A 19,542-nucleotide genomic window follows, 5' to 3' on the forward strand; every position below is an offset into this window, starting at 1 on the left:
GATGCACTGTAACACACAGATCAACCTCTACTGTTGGGAGTTCTGGGTTTTTCAGTGCCTGATCTTGTCACCTCTCAGACAAAGTCCTTGCTGGAGGCAGACACGATGGTCACTCCCTGTGCGTCCCCTGTGCAGCCTCACACCCTGGCTTTGCACTCTCCACTGGGGCTGCAGGACCCCATCTCCAGCCTCCCCTTCTGCACCTCCCCACCAACAGGAGCTCCTGGGGACCTCTTGTGTACGTGTGCAGGTCCTATTCCTGTCCTTCCCACACGACTGCTGCTGGCGCAGGCTGTATGGAACTGTGGACCCTGGCGCCATCCTCAAACTCCCCTGTTCCCAGCTACTTTGTCGCATAGGAGAGCCACACCGTGCCTCTGGGGCACAGCCGTCCTGGGGAGGGGGCTCCGTGAACTCCAGAGTCCTGACAGCTGGTGTCTTCATGCTGAGGATGCGGCCACAGGCCAGCCAGCCTGGTGAGCTCCTGCCTGCACAGCGCTTCTCACTCAGGCCTCGAGAGCGCAGCAGTTCAGCCTCTCATCTGTAAAACAGGTGAGGATTAAAAAGCAAGGGACAACTGAGACTCCCCCTCTCCTCCCTCTGGTGATGCTCTGGGTCCCTGGCAGCGGGTCCCCCACCCCGGCCCCCGGTCCTTTCCCCCCTTGTGGTACCCAGGGCTCTCACGATGCTGCTGCCCCACTCTGCAGAGGCTGAGCTTCCTCATGGCTCTGAGCGTTAGACCTCTCTGGGCGGGGGGTGAAACTCTTAGACTCAGATGGTAGATCTTGTTTGAAAATGGTAAGGACCCTCTAAGGTAAGGCTTCCCACGTGGCGCTGGTAGCAAAGAACCCGCTTGCCAATACATGAGACATAAGAGAGTCGGATTCTATCCCTGGGTCAGGAAGAGCCCCTGGAGGAGGAAACGACAGTGTCCTTGTCTGGAGAATCCCATGGACGAGGAAACTGGGCAGCTACAGTCCATAGGGTCCCGAAGAGTCAAACACGACTGAAGTGAGTTAGCATGCGTGCACGCAAGCCTCACTCTAGATAACCCTTCCTTCCTTAAACATCGGCTGTGTGCAGCACCAGCTGACTAATTGAAAGCATGGCCTTGTCTGACCTAGTTCCCACAATGATTTGACCAGGTCCCTATTATCCTCCCCATTTCATGGATGAGAAAACCCAAGTACAGAGAGGTTGAGGGACCTGCCCAAGGCTGCACAGCTACTCACAGGTGGGGATGAGATTTACACAGGATGCTCCGTGGTGAGATTCTGGAGCTTCTCGGGAGCTCCTGGGGCATGTCGAGCCTGTATTTTATTTAAGTACACATCTTTGAACTTTGCATCATGATGCCATCATGATGCCATCGGTGACAGGCCGCCTTCAGAGTGTGGGCCCTGGGCTGGACCAGGGTTTGGAGCTGGGTCATCCTGACACTAGCTGTGTGCTCTTGGGTATGTGACTAAATCTTTCTGTGTCTCAGTATGTTAAGTGCTTACAAGAGGACCTGGTACATGAAAATCCATTGTTAATACTAGTCCTTTTTATGCTTATACTTTAGCTCCAGAAACTTTTATGATGTTTTTTCTATAAGCAAAAGGGCTTCTGGCTATACTAATGGAGCCCCTGATGGTTTGAGTTGAACAAACAGGTGGGCAAAGCTGGGTGACAGGTGTGCCCTGTGAGTAGCTGATCACATGTGGAGGCTTAGGTGCAGTATCCTTGTGGGCTGGTGGGGAGTGCCTGGGTGGAGGTTCTTCCGGATGTGTGCCAGGAGGGTCAGATGTGGGGAAGCCTTCTCTTCAGCTGCCCTTGTATTTTTAAAATGTTTGATTTGCTTTACTGAACAATGTACTGTACAGTTTTCTCATATGGTAAATTTTCTTATTGTTGAAAAATTTTCTGTTGATAAGTATTTTTATACATTTTATATGTTTATATTAAATTTTTTGGTTTAAAAATATTGTTTTAAAGTTTTATTTGTTCTATTTTGAATAGGGAATACTTAGATGTTTTGAAAAGAATTGCATGACAGTCAGAAGATGATAAGTCTCCCTCTCACCCTGACCGGCAGTTCCTCCCATCTGATGCATCACTGTTGCCACCTTCTGTGTTCTTCCAGAAGCGTGCGATTCCTGTGTAACCCACCAAGTTCTTCTTTCCCATTTTTCATATGCGATGGGCTGCACCTTGCTTCTTTTACCTGTCAGTAGATCTTGGGGACAGACGCAGATAAGCACCCAAGGAATGACTCCTGTTGCAGTGGCTGCCAGCTTCCCAGTGTTGAGATGACCATATAATTCAATCTGCCTGCCCTTCACAATGGTGTTTGGATTGATGAGTAGTTAAGGATAGCATCTCTGATTCAATGAACATGAGTCTGAGCAAACTCTGGGAGATAGTGAAGGACAGGGAACCTTGGCTTGCTGCAGTCCATGGGGTTGCAAAGAGTCAGACACGACTTAGTGACTGACCAGCAACAGTAAGGAAACATGATGGTGAAGATCCATCCTGAATCACGGTGGCCTAAGGTAGGGGCAGTTATTTTTCAGTCACTGAGGGGGCCCAAACAACGGTGTGATCAGCTGTTGGCTCCTGGCTCAGATGGTGAGGGGTTTGCCTACAATGCAGGAGACTCAGGTTTGATCCCTGGGTGGGAAGATCCTCCAGAGGAGGGAATGGCTACCTACCCGAGTACTCTTGCCTGGGGAATCCCATGGGCAGAAGAGCCTGGAGGGCTCCAGTCCGTGGGATTGGAAAAAGTAGGACACTTTCACTTCCACTCGGCTCCTCTCCGAGGGAGGCGCTTGGGGCCTCTGCCAGGGCTCTGCCAGCATGTCCATGTGGCAGCTTCCACAGAGTCGGGGGGGTCAGCGCAGGGGTGTTTTGGGGCTGCCCACATGGTCCTGCCAGGGTTTGCTATCTGCCAAGAGGCAGACTTGAATCTGGTTGCATGCTCAGAGCAAAGAGAAAGGTGTTTGGGGATCAGCTATCTCTCCGACCAGGGCTTCTTGTTCTTTTCTCTAAAACCAAGGCTACGGAGTAAGATGGGAACTCCCCAACTTCACAAAAATATGTTGCTGTCGTGTTTTTTAGGCCATGGTGTGGGTCTGAGCCTGCATCCCTCTGCTGTGGGGGTTCCTGGGGTCCGGGGATAGGTACACGGATGTCAAAGGGCCCAGGAAGCCCGGTTTTAAGCAGCGCCTGATCCACAAGAAACCAGGGTGTGCCCCCAACAGAGGGGAGGCGGGAGGTTCATTCTGCCTCTCTCTTTTCTGCTCTGACCCGACCTCATCTCAACTCTTTTTACACATGGTGCACAGCACTTGCCTAGGTGTAGAGGCCCCAAGGGTGCTCCACAGGTGCATACCTCAGGGCCACTCTGGGGGCACAGTAAAATCACCCGGGTGTTTTTAAACACTCCTTTAGACAGGTTGACTCCTTTGACCTGGGTGGGCCTAGGTGCTAAGGAGCCTCTAGGAGCCCCTGATGATCCTAACACGGGCCCAGGCTGGGGACCACTCTAGGAAGAGAGGTGACCACCAGCAGCTCCATGTCAAAGTGGGTGACAGTGGCCGTCATAGTGGCAAGGCCACTGAAAACCCACAGGGACCTGCGAGAGGGGGAGGGGAGCCTGATACCTGCCGGGCATTCTCTCCATGCCAGGAAGTTTATACATCACCTCATTTGATGGGCACCCTGAGAGGACCGTCCCAGTGTGCAGACGGAGGAGACTGAGGTCTGAGAAGCCTAAGGACATACAGGTTGGTGTTGAACTTAAGCTGGCCTGACTGCAGCATTAGGCTGTCACCACGCCAGCCTGTCCCAGGTGAACTCTGGTCTGGGATTTGGCTCTATTGCAGGTGGCCCTGGTGCAGTGGGATTTTGACACAGCTGAGCCCACCTGGCTTTGGGTAAAGGGTAGATTGGAGATTGTGTGTCCGAGTCAGTGTGTGTATGTCTGTGTGCGTGTTTATGTCTTTGTGTGTGTGTATCTCTGCGTGTGTGTGTGTCTCTGTTGGTGTGTCTGTGTGTGTGTCTGTGTGTATATGTCTGTGTGTGTGTCTGTGTGTGTATGTAGGTGTGTATGTCTGTGTGTGTGTGTATCTCTGTGTGTGTGTATGTCTGTGTGTGTGTGTATGTAGGTGTGTATGTGTGTGTGTGTGTGTATCTGTGTGTGTGTATTTAGGTGTGCATATCTCTGTGTGTTTCTCTGTGTGTGCATTTAGGTGTGTATGTCTCTGTGTGTGTGTGTCTGTGTGTATGTCTGTGTGTGTATGTAGGTATGTATGTCTGTGTGTTTGTATGTGTCTATGTGTGTATGTAGGTATGCATTTCTGTGTGTGTGTGTATCTGTGTGTGTGTGTATGTCTCTATGTGTGTGCATTTAGGTGTGTATGTCTCTGTGTGTGTGTATTTAGGTGTGTATGTCTCTATGTGTGTGTGTCTGTGTGTGTCTGTGTGTGCGTATGTCTCTGTGTGTGTGTATCTCTGTGTGTGTATGTAGGTGTGTATGTCTCTGTGTGTGCATATGTCTCTGTGTGTATTTAGGTGTGTATGTCTCTTTGTGTGTGTGTGTTCACATGTGTGAATGTGCTCACCCAGGGTGTCTGTGCATATGTGTATTCACTTGCCTAGGAATCCTGTGGAAAATCCAGATTCCCGGGCCCTTCTATGGTTCTGATTCTGAGGTCTGGGCAAGAGAATCTGTATTCTGAGGCAGACGGTCTGCCGAGCCACGTGGAGATCCCTGAGATCTTTCTGTCTCTGAAAGACAAGGGTTTGTTATTAACCAGACCAGAGTGGAACAGTCAGAATCATGTCCTGGGACAAAATCATTTTTTCAGTTAAGCCTGATGGAACATGGGGATGGCAGTGCATGGGAGTCCTGGGGTGGGGTTTGGGGGGAAACTCATGTTTGCGGAGCACTTGCCAGGAGCTAGCTGCTGGGCTTGGCACTGACCTACCTTACCTCATGGACCCTCACAGCAACGTTACGAGGAAGGTACTATTATTTCTCCCCAATTTCCCGACGAGGAATATTCTAGGTATATCTTGCTACTTAACAGCCCATTTCAAACCTTAGTGACTGAAACAAAACCATTATTCATTTTACTCAGGAATCATCCATTTGGGCAGGCTTACCTGATGGCTCAGATGGTAAAGAATCTACCTGCAATGCAGGAGACCCAGGTTTGATCCCTGGGTCAGGAAGGTCCCCTGGAGAAGGAAATGACAACCCACTCCAATATTCTTGCCTGGAGAATGCCATGGACAGAGGAGCCTGGCAGGCTACAGTCTGTGGGGTTGCAAAGAGTCAGACATGACTGAGTGACTAACACCTTTTTACTTTCAACCCTTTGGACAAGGCTCAGCTGGGGTGGCTGGTCTCTGCTCCCTATGGCTCCGGCTGGAGTGACTCGGCTTGGGAATACTTGCAGATGGCTCAGCCTCGTGACTGGTGAGGTTGTTGCTGGCGCTCGGCTGGGGTGGGGGTTGGTGGTCCTGCTTCTTCTCCATGTGGGCCTCTCCCTCCCTGCAGCATAGTGGCTGGGCTTCCAGAGGGCAGGACCTGAGAGTACAGGCACTTCTAGTGACTGGCATTTTCCTGACACAGCCTTGGAAGCTACAGTGTCAGTCCACCACTGCTTGTGGCAGTCCCAGAGATCTGCCCAGAGTTTATGGGAGGGTGATGGAGACTCACCACGATCTGATGGGAGGAGTGTCAGGATCACAAGCCAGCTTGAGCATGTGGGACCAGAGATAGGTTTGCAGTGTCTTGGAAAAGACAACCTGCCTGCCACATGAGAAAATCTGGGTGAGTTCCTGACTGTCTAAAGAAGGCAGGTCCAATGAGATGGGAAGCTTTCCATGCTAATCTTCTCTTTAGAGGAGGTCCCAGATTCACCGGTCAGAATTCGTGTTTTATAATCCATTTCTTTCTTTCTTTTTTAAAAGATTTTTTGATGTGGACCATTTTTAAAGTATTTATTGACTTTTTTACAACCTTGCTTCTGTTTTATGTTTTGTTTTTTTTGGCCCCGAGGCATATGGGATCTTAACTCCCCAAACAAGGATCAGACTTGCACCCTCTGCATCGAAAGGCGAAGTTTTAATCACTTGACTGCCAGGTAAGTCCCTATAATCTATTTCTATCCTACAACATGCCTGTGTTGGTATTCCACAGTTAATATTCTCATTGGAAAGTGGGTTGATAATGCCTGTTCTTCTCAAATGTTTAATTCTCCCAGAAAAGCCAAGGCATGGGAAAGATGCAGCATGATGGGGTGGGGCTGGGGGTGGGGAGCTGTCCGCTGTATAATTTGCAGCTTTAGACAGTTTCTGAATTCAACCATGGCTGATTTCAAGCAACCAAAGGTTTAACAACAGGCTTACAAGATTCCTGAATATTTAACATCACCAATAAACTGCTGGCTTTCATCACTATAAAATGAGGATAAGAGAGCAACAAGCGGATGCAAGTGGGAGCTGCCCGTGAGCAGGCTGTGTCCTCCAGGCTTTGTCCTTCCTGTTCTCTCTGCCGGGAACGCTTCCCGCACTTGTGCAGCTGCCCTTGCGACCCGGCTTCCAGGCTGCCTCCACGGGAGGCGGCCTTGGGTCATGCTCCCCACGTCCAGGTGCACTTCCCTTGGAGAACCAGAGGTGCCCTCCTTAGTGTCTGAAGCACTTTGGGTGGAGAGTGTTCTAGTGCATCCAGCTGAACCTGTCAAGTGTTTACTGTATTAGGGCTATGCTGGGTTCTGGGAAACAGCGAACTCCTTGGGTGGGTATCCATTGAGTGCATGTTGGATGTCAGGCATTATCAGTGACTAGGTTGGCCAGGGCAGGGCTGTGTGGGGAGGCCTTTGCAAGTCCTGAGGGTCAGCCAGCAGGAAAGAGAAGCTTTTTGTGGGGAATGAAGCGGGGAAGTTGGAGTCCCTGGAGCCCCAAGGGCACAAAGAGGGCCTAGCTGGGAGCCAGGAGAGGTCACAGAGGGGGCTAAGCTCAGCTTGGGTTGCAGCGGAAGGTCCCTGAAGCTCTGAGCAGGGAGGCTTGGCTCCGTTGCAGCCTGCGGTGAGAGATCCCCTTACTGGGTCTCAGGACATGGGTTAAGGGGATGGGGCAGTGGGCCTGGGTGTCCATTGCAGAGGTAGATGCAGCTGTCAGAGGAGGGGCAGTCCTGGGAGAGGGGGCTGTGGCCGGTGTCCTGACACCTGTCACCACACCGTGGCTCCCCCGTGTTCTGAGGCGTCTTCCCAGGATTACTCACTCATACTTTTCCTGATCTATTAAAAACAGCACCAACAACAGTGGACTTCCCTGGCAGTCCAGTTGTTAAGATTTCAGTCTTTCACCACAGGGAGCAGGGGTCTGATCACTTGTTGGGGAAAAAAGATCCCATGTGCCTCGTGGTGCAGCCAAAACGTAACACCAATAACAAAAACAACAGACACTCATTCGGATGCCATGGTCCCATGGAACAGTGTGGTCCTTCAGCCTCCTTCTTCCCTGATGGGAAGGTCTGGATCTGCAGGGCTGCCCGGCCAGGCTGCCTCATTCCTAGCTCTAGCAGTGTCCCCCACTTTTGATCTATTCCTGCTTTGTCTGTATGTGATTTAATATTATTTTACGTCTCTTTGTAAATTGACTTAAACTCTTTAGGGTGTAAGATGATGAAATAAAATTAGTTAAATGTCAGCTATTTGGTTGTACTAACTGGGACTGGGGAGTACTGATGTGTGTGTATATTTGCACGTGTGTGTGTTTGTGTGTGCCCACCCATGCTCATACATGTACTGAGGTCATGCTCTTGGGTCCAGGCTATCTAAGGGCAGAGGAAACACGGCTCTGTCCTCAGTTGCTCCTGGACTGGGTGGTGGATTCTAGTGAAGTTCATTTCCAAAGAATCTAGGTCACAGAAGGCCCGGGTGAGGGTCAGTGGATATCTTTCTGGGACCAGCCTATCAGACATCATACCTGTCCCCCAGGCATGTGGAGATCAGGGATAGGATGACCCAGGGCAGTCCTCCACATTCTGTCTGAGAACAAGCCTCAAGAGCAGAGCCTCACTTTCCAAGCTCACTTCCTCCAGCCCACATGCTACTACGGGCGAGAGAAATACATTGCATTTAAGACAGTACAATGCGTATGACAGTGCTTGGGATCAACTAGGGATAGCACCTATGCAGTTTACAGGGTGTTCACATACGGCTTATGTCTACATTTAGTCTGCTTTGGGCTAAGTCTCCTTGGGAAGATAACTTCCAACTAGGGTTTCAGAATGGTGGACAAGGCATGAGCTTTACCCTCTAGAAAGTATAGAAAAAGATATTTTAAAAGGAGACTAACTAAATGTGTAGCTGTGTTAAAAAAGAATGAGAACTCTCAGGGGACAAGAAATTGTGAGGACTCTGTGCAAAGAGGAAGCAGATGGGACTGGATTGAGTAGGATCCATGAGCCTGTGGGCTGGCGGTTCCAGAGTGCCGTCAGGACTGAGGGGGTGTGACCAAAGGTACACCGACAGGGGACAGGGGTCAGGGCGACCTCGAAGGGACTGGGAGCACAGAACACTCATCTCACAGGCCGGCAAAGGGACTCTCAAAATCCTCCAAGCCAGGCTTCAGCAGTACGTGAGCTGAGACCTTCCAGATGGTCAAGCTGGATTTAGAAAAGGCAGAGGAAGCAGAGCTCAAATTGCCAATACCTGCTGGATCATCGAAAAAGCAAGAGAGTTCCAGAAAAACATCTACTTCTGCTTTATTGACTATGCCAAAACCTTTGACTGTGTGGATCACAACAAACTGTGGAAAATTCTGAAAGAGATGGGAATACCAGACCACCTGACCTGCCTCTTGAGAAACCTGTATGCAGGTCAGGAAACAACAGTTAGAACTGGACATAGAACAACAGACTGGTTCCAAATAGGAAAAGGAGGAGTACGTCAAGGCTGTATATTGTCACCCTGCTTATTTAACTTATACTCAGAGTACATCATGAGACATGCTGGGCTGGAAGAAGCACAAGCTGGAATCAAGATTGCCGGGAGAAATATCAATAACCACAGATATGCTGATGACACCACCCTTATGGCAGAAAGTGAAGAGGAACTAAAAAGCCTCTTGATGAAAGTGAAAGAGGAGAGTGAAAAAACTGGTTTAAAACTCAATATTCAAAAACAGAAGATCATGGCATCTGGTCCCATCACTTCATGGCAAATAGATGGGGAAACAATGGAAACAGAGACAGACTATTTTTTTGGGCTCCAAAATCACTGTAGATGCTGATTGCAGCCATGAAATTAAAAGACACTTGCTTCTTGGAACAAAAGCTGTGGCAAACCTAGACAGCATGTTAAAAAGCAGAGACGTTAGTTTGCTGACAAAGGTCTGTCTAGTCAAAGCTATGGTTTTTCCAGCAGTCAGGTATGGATCTGAGAGCTGGACCATAAAGAGCTCTGAAGAACTGATGCTTTTGGGCTGTGATCCTGGAGAAGACTCTTGAGAGTCCCTTGGACTGCAAGGAAATCAAACAAGTCAATCCTAAAGGAAATCAGTCCTGAATATTCATTGGAAGGACTGATGCTGAAGCTGAAGCTCCAATACTTTGGCCACCTGATGTGAAGAACTGACTCATTGGAAAAGACCCTGATGTTGGGAAAGACTGAAGGCAGGAGGAGAAGGGGATGACAGAGGATGAGACGGTTGGATGGCATCACCAACACAATGGACATGGGATTGAGTAAGCTCTGGGAGTTGGTGATGGACAGGGAGGCCTGGTGTGCTGCAGTCCATGGGGTCACAAAGAATTGGACAGGACTGAATGACTGAAGTGAACTGAACTGAACTGGGAGCAGCTGGGAGGTCTGAGCTCTGTGTTTTGCCCTCCTCTTGATCCAAATAGCAGTGATAGAGGGGCAGAGTCTGACACCAACTGAGAACAGGGACTGTAAGGTCTGGGGTTAGAGATAAATTATGCCCCAGGCGCATGAAGGAGCCTGGGCAGGACAGTGTATCAGTCTACTTGGAAAGTGAAAGTGAAGTTCCTCAGTGGTGTCCGACTTTTTGCGACCTTATGGCCTGCCCGGCTCCTCCGTCCATGGGATTTCCCACTCCGGAGTGGGTTGCCATTTCCTTCTCCAATTAGTCTGCTTTGGCTGCCTGAATAAAGGGCCATAGATCGAGTGGCTACAACAGAAATGTATTGTCACACAGTTCTGGAGGCTGGACGTCTGAGATCAAGGTGTCAGCAGGGTTGGTGGGCGAGATCATGTTCCATGCCTCTCTCCTGGCTTCTGATGGCTTGCTGGCAATCTTTGGTGTCCCTTGGTATGTAGAAACAGCATCTGATTTCTGGTTTTATCTTCACATGTCTTTGTCCTTGTGTGTGTGTGTGTGTTTAAATTTCACCTTTTCATCAGGACGCCAGTCATATTGGATTGGGGCCCACTCAACTCTAGTATGCCCTCACCTTAACGAATTACATGTATAACAATTCTATTCCCAAATAAGGTCATAGTCTCAGGCACTGTGGGTTAGAACTCCAATATACAAATTCTGGGGAGGGGGGCAAAATTTAACCCAAAATAAATAGGGATACCCAAAGTTAGAAAAAGAGCTGTACAACTATGGAAGACAGTACAGAAAATCCTTAAAAAACTAGGAATAAATCTATCACATGACCCAACAATTCTACTACTGGGCGTATACCCCGAGAAAAACATAATTGGAAAAGGCACATGTACCCCAGTGTTCACTGCAGCACTATTTACAATAGCTACAACAGGGAAGCCACCTAGATGTCCATCAGCAGATGAATGGGTAAAGAAGCTGTGGTGCATATATACAAAGGAATATTGCTCAGCCATAAAAAGGAACGCATTTGAGTCAGTTCTAATGAGGTGGATGAACCTAGAGCCTATCATACAGAGTGAGGTAAGTCAGAAGGAGAAAAATATCATATATTAACGCATATATATGGAATCTAGAAAGATGGTACTGATGAACCTATTTGCAGGGCAGCAATGGAGATGCAGACACAGGAAACAGACTCTGGACACAGAGCGGGAAGGAGAGGGTGGGACAAATGGAAACAGTAGCACAGAAGCATGCATTGCTGCTGCTGCTGCTAAGTCGCTGCAGTCGTGTCCGACTCTGTGCAACCGCATAGACGGCAGCCCACCAGGCTCCCCCACCCCTGGGATTCTCCAGGCAAGAACACTGGAGTGGGTTGCCATTTCCTTCTCCAATGTGTGAAAGTGAACAGTGAAAGTGAAGTCGCTCAGTCGTGTCTGACCCTTAGCGACCCCACGGACTGCAGCCTACCAGGGTCCTCCGTCCATGGGATTTTCCAGGCAAGAGTACTGGAGTGGCTTGCCATTGCCTTCTCTGGAAACATCCATTACCGTATGTAAAATAGACAGCCAGTGGGAATCTGCTGTATGACTCAGGGAGCTCCAACCAGTGCTCTGTGATATCCTAGAGAAGGGGATGGATGGAGGTTCAAGAGGGAGGGGACATATGTATACCTATGGCTGCTTCATGTTGGTGTGTGGCAGAAACCAACACAAGTGAAGCAATTATCCTACGATTAAAAATAAATAAAAAGAAAAAGGAAAATGAAATGTAGGGATATCCTCACCTGATGGCATTTCCCGCCCCTACCCTCTCACTGAAAAACCTCTGCATCTTCCCCAAGGCACGTTTATAAACTATAAAGCAGACAGTATAATTACGCATCAACTACAAGCTAAACAGACAATTAACATTAATTCAATATCAAAGGTACATTAGCATTAGAAATGGGTGTATAAATGAAAAAGCTCACACCCAGAGAAATAAAGTAGTAAAGAAATAGAACTTTAAAAGTCAAAGGAGATGAGGGAGACTATCACATCCACAAAACAAGAATGGTGGTTATGAAAAAAATGAATGAAGAGACTTTGGCAATGGGAAATTCAGTATATGGTTGGATAATAAATAGGCAAAGCTGAAGAGCATCTCATGATTAGAAGACTAAGTGGAGAAAATGTGCTAGAACCTTACTGCTCAAAGTGTAGTCCCCAGGCTGGCAGCATTAGCATCACTTGGAAGCTTGTTAGAGATGCAGTTGGTCTCGGAATCAGAATCTGCATTGAACACGATTCCCAGGCAATGTGTGTGGCTATTACAGCTTAGGGAGCACTGGACTGGAACACAAAGGGATAATGAGATGGAAAAATTAAAGAAAAGTTGGCACATGAGATGTGTTCTGAAATGCAAACTTTCCTCTCCATAGGTGTTCCAGAGGGAGAGAATAGAGAGAAATAAGGGGGACTGTGGGACAGCTGTGAAATTTCCATAGTTGGTCCCCAACATAAAAATGTCAGAAAAGAGCCATAAGAGCTTCTAAAAAATCAAAACCAAAACTAAAGCAAAGAAAAAAGATAAACTTTTTGTCTACAAAGGGATGAGAACCAGATGACATCAGTCTTCTCATTAACAAAATTTGTATAAGAAATGGACCTTCAAAAATAACAGCAATAAAATAATAATGCTGAGTCTAAGATTTTCTACCCAGCTAATATATATCAAGTTTGTGTGAAAGCAGAGTAAGGATATTTTGAACACAGAAGGACTCAAGAAATCTATTGTACACAGTGCCTCTCTGGGAGAATTAGTAAAGGATTACTTCCAGCAAGAAGAATGAATCCAAGCAACACAGGTGTGAGGCTAAAACTGAGACCCAGGAAATTTGCGTAATCTGCCTAAGATTTCACAGCTTGTAAGTGTCAGGGCTGGGACTCAAAGTCAGGCCTTTGTGGTTCTAATGGCTTTAGAACTTCCATCCCCTCAGAAGTTCCACACCAGAAACCTCTGTGGCCTTTGCCCCAAATGCAGAGCTATAGGATCAGCCTTTGGGGGTTAGGCTCAGGCCTTGTGTTGTTGGGGATCCAGAAAATGTTCTAAAGGAGTCTGCAGGTGTAGACTGGGGAAGCCGTCTGTCATTCTGAAAAGAGATCAAGTGGCTTGGGTTCCTGGGAGATGCTGCGTAAAGGTGCTGTGGCCTTGGGTTCTGGGTAGGCTGAGCTGGGAGTGGGAAGACATGCTCACTGAATCAGTGACAACGGCAGCACAGCAAGCAGATTGTGACTCACCTGTCCACTCGGCAGCCTTCTGCGCAACGCAGTTGGTAGATTTCATTCTTGGGTGTTCTGGCAGCTTGCTTGCAAACCCTAGGATTTTGGGGCATCCTTGTAGGGAGTAAAACTCTCAGGCTAAATGTCTTATCTGCTTGGACCGCCATAACAAGATACCACAGACTAGGAGGCTTAAGAAACAAAGATTTCCTTTCTCACAGTCTGGAGGCTGGAAGTCTGAGATCAGGGTGCCAGCAATGGTGGGGTTGTGGTGATGGCCCCCCTCCTGGCCTGCAGACAGCTAAGTGCCTTCTCACTGTGTGCTCACAATGGCCCTTTGTCTGGGTGTGCTTGGAGAGAGACTAAGTGAGCTCTTGGAGTCTCTCCTCATAAGGGCACTAATCCCACTATGAGGGTCCTGCCCCTACGACCTCACCTAACCCCAGGCCCCTTCTCCAAATATCAGACACTGGAGGTTGGGGCTTCACCGTATGAATTTTAGGGGACCACAAACATTCAGTTCATAACACTCAGTGCCCCTGAATTGTCAGGGCCAATTTCAGTTCAGTAATCACTGCAGCTGTGACAGCCAACTGCACCAGCAAAACTGCCCTCCTTTCCTCCACCTGCCCTTCAGCTGTCTTTGGGTGCTGCCTCTCCCCGTGTGTGATTTACTGCATGGCCAAGCTCTCTCGTCTGGGCACAAACAGAGTTCTCCTTGTTCCATACATGTATAGTCTTCCTTTGGTACCTGCCTGGCGCCGTGTTGCTGCCACCTCTTAAAGGACTCAGAGAGCTCAGGTCCTAGTGAGCAGGATGGCCTGATTGTGCACCTTCCATGCACAGGGTATTGCTCAAGACTGCATCTCCCATGGAGGGCTTGCCACTGTCCAGGGTGTGAAGTGCCTCAGCTGAAAAACTCCATCTAGATTGCCAAGGCTGGCTCTGCTGGGGAGAGGGGATACTGGATGTGACTAGACGTCAAGCTTGCAGAAGTCTGTCCAGTCTTTATTCTACTGTTTTGTTTGGCTCTGTGTCTCTGTGTGTGAAAGTCCGGCTGGTTACAAATTTGGGCTATTATTTGGAGCTTTGAGGCTGGGAAGGAATTTCCTTTCTCAATCTTGTTGGGAGCTTTGTTGGGAGCATATGAGCCTGAGACTAAAGAAATGAAATCGAAGAGTTTATTCTTGGCAAAAATTCATTTGCCTCTTCCTTGAGAAATGAGTACTAGATGACTTCAGTTCAGTTCAGTTCAGTCGCTCAGTCGTGTCCGACTCTCCGCGACCCCATGAATCACAGCACACCAGGCCTCCCTGTCCATCACCAACTCCCGGAGTTCACTCAAACTCATGTCCACAGAGTCAGTGATGCCATCCAGCCATCTCATTCTCTGTCGTCCCCTTCTCCTCCCGCCCCCAACCTTTCCCAGCATCAGTCTTTTCCAGTGAGTCAACTCGTCGCATGAGGTGGCCAAAGTATTGCAGTTTCAGCTTTAGCATCAGTCCTTCCAATGAACACTCAGGATTGATCTCCTTTAGAATAGACTGGTTGGATATCCTTTCAGTACAAGGGGGTTAAAAACAGAGCTATGTGGATGCTAAAAATTCTCATAAAACCTGTTTTTAATGATACAAGTGTAAGTTAATGAGAAACAAATGCATAATATTTTCTTTCCTAGACTATGAAAAGAAAATAAAAAACTGTAAGAAATGGGGAAATGAAATTGTGTGTGTGGTGCTGGCCTTTCTCTGTATGGACCCTGAGGGTATCCCACACACCCTGAACCCAAGTCAGCTGGGATCTGGGTAGCTCAGGGACTCTGCCCCAGGCTGCTCTTGTCTTGCTCAGCAGAGGCTTGTTCAGGGTTGCTAAGGCTCCCCTACCAGGGCCGCAGGGCTCCCTGGTTCTCTGGCCCTTCTGCATCTGTGGATGTTGCTGCTTGTTTGTGCCAGAGATGACCATGGACATGTGGTGATGGGCAGCATTTTGGTGTCCTCCATGACTCATAGGAAGTTACTTTCCCAAGCAGATGTGCAATCTTAATGAGCCTCAGACTTGAAACCTGGACTCAGACAAAAGGTAAGCACCCTACCATGAGGCTTTCTCTCCCTGCGAATTGGGAGCTAGAGACATCCCTGGTGTTTTCCCTCTGGGCCTGGCAGTGTGTGATGTTCACCCCAATCTTCCTGCAGGGTGATTGCCCCTTCCTTCTGAGACCGCAAAGCCTTCTCTTGCTGGTGTTTGAAGCCTTCTGTGTCAGCCTCTCTCTATTTTTCTGATTTGGTCTTTCCTGTACCTGCCACCTTGATTTCCTGGATACCTATTGGGTGTTGTTTACCTGAAAAGATAGCTGCAGCAGCTCCCCGGGAAGAGTTCATGCCAGATCAACAATTAGAAAAGAGATTTACCTGCAGGCCCCTTTTGATAAGCTGTCAGCATTCTAATGAGACTAATCAGAAGAGAGGATTGGACCTTGTCAATGAATCTCTCCTTTGCCCTTTGCAACCTAGAATTTGGGAACCTGAAATCCAACATTTAGTTAGTCTAGCTTTTTAAAAAACAATTAATTTTTTTTATTGAAGTAAAGATCCATATAGTCAAAGCTATGGTTTTCCCAGTAGTAAAGCATTGATGTGAGAGTTGGACCATAAAGAAGACTGAAGGCTGAAGAACTGATGCTTTTTAACTGTGGTGTTGGAGAAGACTCTTGAGAGTTCCTTGGACTGCAAGGAGATCAAACCAGTCAATCCTAAAGGAAACCAACTCTGAATATTCATTGGAAGGACTGATGCTGAAGCTGAAGCTCCAATACTTTGGCCACTTGATGTGAAGAGCTGACTCTTTGGGAAGACCCTGATGCTGGGAAAGATTGAAGGCAAAGGGAGAAGGGGACGACAGAGGATGAGACAGTTGGATGGCCTCACTGACTTGATGGACATGAGTTTGAGCAGGCTCTGGGGGTTGGTGATGGACAGGGGGGCCTGGGGTGCTGCAGTCCTTGGGGTCGCAGAGTCCGTCATACTGAGTGCTGAACAACAGCAGTAGCAGAGCAGTCGATTTACAATGCGGCATTAATCTCTGCGGAATAGCAGAGTGAGCCAGTCATGCGTGCACACACACGTATGTATGCGCCCCGTTTTTCTTTTATACATATTTATGCATTCTATTTCTGTTCTACATATTTTTTAATTGAAGGATAATTGCTTTACAGACTTTTATTGTTTCCTATCAAACTTCAACATGAATCAGCCATAGGTATACATATGGATCCTCCTATATATACATTCTTTTTTAAAAAAATATTCTTTTCCATTGTAGTTTAGATTTAATTTTTGTTCTCTCTGTGTCTGTCAGGGCTCCAGTACCTATTATAATTAAGCTGAAATGTTGGCCCACCAGCAGCCATCTCAGAAAGAAAGCAGCAGGTTCTGTGGGCAGGGTGTTTGGGAGCCGGGTAGAGGCTGGCCTCGTGGTGGTGGGGACGGCACTGCAGGGGGCAGACAGTGGTGCCAGACTGCTACTTTGTTGTGTGATCTTGGACATCTCCCTAACCTCTCTGAGCCTTGGTACCCTCCTGTCAGGAAGGCTTTATAACACCTGCCTTGCAAAGTTAAGAGTAAAATAAAATAACACACAAGAAAGAGATTTTAGAGGGGACCAGTTTTAATTTTGCAAAATGTAAAAGACTATGAAGGGAACCTGATTTGATTTGAGGAGGTTTTGGAATGACAACAGTTTCAGCAAAGGAGAGAGATGACAAATTATCTTCTTTCTGTGTTAGGATTTTCTCCAAAGCCTGGTGCTCCTTGTCTTGAGAGTTTCTGCCCTCTCCTATAGGACAGATTTTAAGCTGCTTAATTTCAGTTGTAGATGTACTGAAGGTACACTGGATATGTTTCAGTTAAGCTGAGAGAATAAACGATCACCCTCTCCCCTTGTACTGGGAGCTGAGTGTAGCTGACATTGTCGCCTGAAGGCAAGAGGCTTTAGGAATCTGAGCTGGGTTCACCTACCCAGGAAGTGAATGTTTCTCTTGGGGTAACAGCAGTACCAAAGAAAGGCAATGCCAGGAATGTTCAAACCACTGTACAATTGTGCTCATTTCACATGCTAGCAAGGTAATGTTCAAAATCCTTCAAGCTAGGCTTCAGCAGTATGTGAACCCAGAAATTCCAGATGTACAAGCTGGATTTGGAAAAGGCAGAGGAAACAGAAATCAAATTGCCAATATTTCTTGGATCATAAAAAAAGCAAGAGAATTCCAGAGAAACATTTGCTTCCATTTCATTGACTATGCTAAAGCCTTTGACTGTGTAGATCACAACCAACTGTGGAAAATTCTTCAGGAAATAGGAATACTAGATCATCTTACCTGTCTCCTGAGAAACCTGTATAATGGACAAGAAGCAACAGTTAGAACCATACATGGAACAATGGACTGGTTCAAAATTGGGAAAGGAGTATGTCAAGGCTGTATATTGTCACCTGGTTCATTTAAATTCTACACAGAGTACATCACATGAAATGCCAGGTTGGATGAATCAAAGCTGAAATCCAGATTGTTAGGAGAAATATCAACAACCTCAGATATGCAGATAATACCACTCTAATGGCAGAAATTGAGAGGAATGAAAGAGCACAGTTGTACAGTAGTTTAAACTTTCTTTGGCATTGCCCTTCTCTGGGATTGCTGCTACCGCTAGAGAAACTGGAACTTCCTGGGCAGTCAAACCCAGCCCAGCTAAAGAGTCTTTTGATGAAGGTGAAGGGGAGAGTGTAAAAGCTGACTTGAAATCCAACATGCAAAAAACTAAGATCATGGCATCCGGTCCCATCAGTTCATGGCAAACAGAAGGGGAAACTGTGGAAACAGTGACAGATTTTATTTTCTTGGGCTCCAAAATTACTGCAGATGGTGACTGCAGACATGAAATTAAAAGATGCTTGCTTCTTGAAAGGAAAGCTATGACAAACCTAGGCAGTGTATTGAAAAGCAGAGATGTCATTTTGCTGACAAAGGTCCATCTAGTCAAAGCTATGTTTTTTCCAGTAGTCATGTATAGATTTGAGAGCTGGACTATAAAGAAAGCTGAGCACTGAAGAATTGAGGCTTTCGAATTGTGGTGTTGAAGAAGACTCTTGAGAGAGCCTTGGACAGTAAGGAAATCAAACCATTCAATCCTGAAGGAAATCAACCCTGATAATCAACTCAACTGATGCTGAAGCTGAAGCGCCAGTATTTTGGCCACTTAATGCAAAGAGCCAACTCACTGGAAAAGAACCTGTTGCTGGGAAAGATTGAAGGCAGGAGGAGAAGAGGGCAACAGAGGATGAGATGATTGGATGGCATCATCAACTCAATACACATGAATTTGAGCAAGCACTGGGAGATATTGAAGGACAGGGAAGCCTGGTGGGCTGCAGTCCTTGGGGTCGCAAAGAGTTGGAGACAACTTAGCGACTGAACAACAAGTGGTCACAGCACCAGTGCAGCCTCTTGGTCTGATCCCCCTGGGAGTCTTCCATCCCAGGACCTCAGGAGGTGGGCCTGTGGGCAGTGCTCCTTGTAGGAACTACAGCCTTGGTTCATACAAGCTTTTGGAAAGCTTGGCACAGAGATAAGAATTCAGGACTTTGGTTCAAAGTTTAAGTGGATTAGAGGAACACCTTTGTTACAAAAAGAATTTTGAAAGCCAAGAATCCTTTTATGCTGCCAGTGACTTCATTAAAGATTTTGGTTGGAAAGTGCATATTTTCATCTTCTGAATATTCTTAACTGGGTCCCCACAAAGGATGAAGTTGAGGGGAAAGTGCTGGAGGCATTTTGCGGGTCCTGGGAGTGGGTGGGTCCTGACTGTCCATCCTTTCCTGCTTTTTTTCACAAGGCCAAGGCCACTGGATGGGCTGTGGGAGGCTCAGGACCCATTCCAAGTTCTGCCTTCTCCAGCCCTGTGATAAGCTTGTGGGCTGTGCTCTCAGACTTCAGCATTCTCATCTTTAAAACCATGGGATTAAAATTCCAGACAGAGGGGGCGCCTCAGTGCCTGACAAATGCTGTTGAACATAAAGAATGCAGAAGCACATTCCAGGAAGTTTTCACTGCCTGTCCACGACCACCTCCAGTGTGTTTCCAGGGTGCACTAAGCCCAGGGGTTTTCTCATCATCTCTGCTTCCCAGGAAGGAAGGAGGGGCCACCAGGTCACATGGCAGTGAAGTGTGTCTGCCAGGAACTGGGTTCAGACACCTTCTCCCACCAGGCTCCCCCTGGGGTGGCTCTGGGCCTCAGGTCAGTCTGATCATCCTCCTCCCGCCATGGGGGAGCATTTTATATTTTGATTTCTTTCATCAGCATTTTATAGTTTTCATCTACAAGTCAATAACATTAAAAAAAAAAATATATATATATATTTATTTACTTGGCTG

The sequence above is a fragment of the Moschus berezovskii genome, chromosome 2, assembly GCF_049115385.1.
Source record: "Moschus berezovskii isolate FMDL1 chromosome 2, NW_MosBer_1.0, whole genome shotgun sequence".
Classification (NCBI taxonomy): Eukaryota; Metazoa; Chordata; class Mammalia; order Artiodactyla; family Moschidae; genus Moschus; species Moschus berezovskii.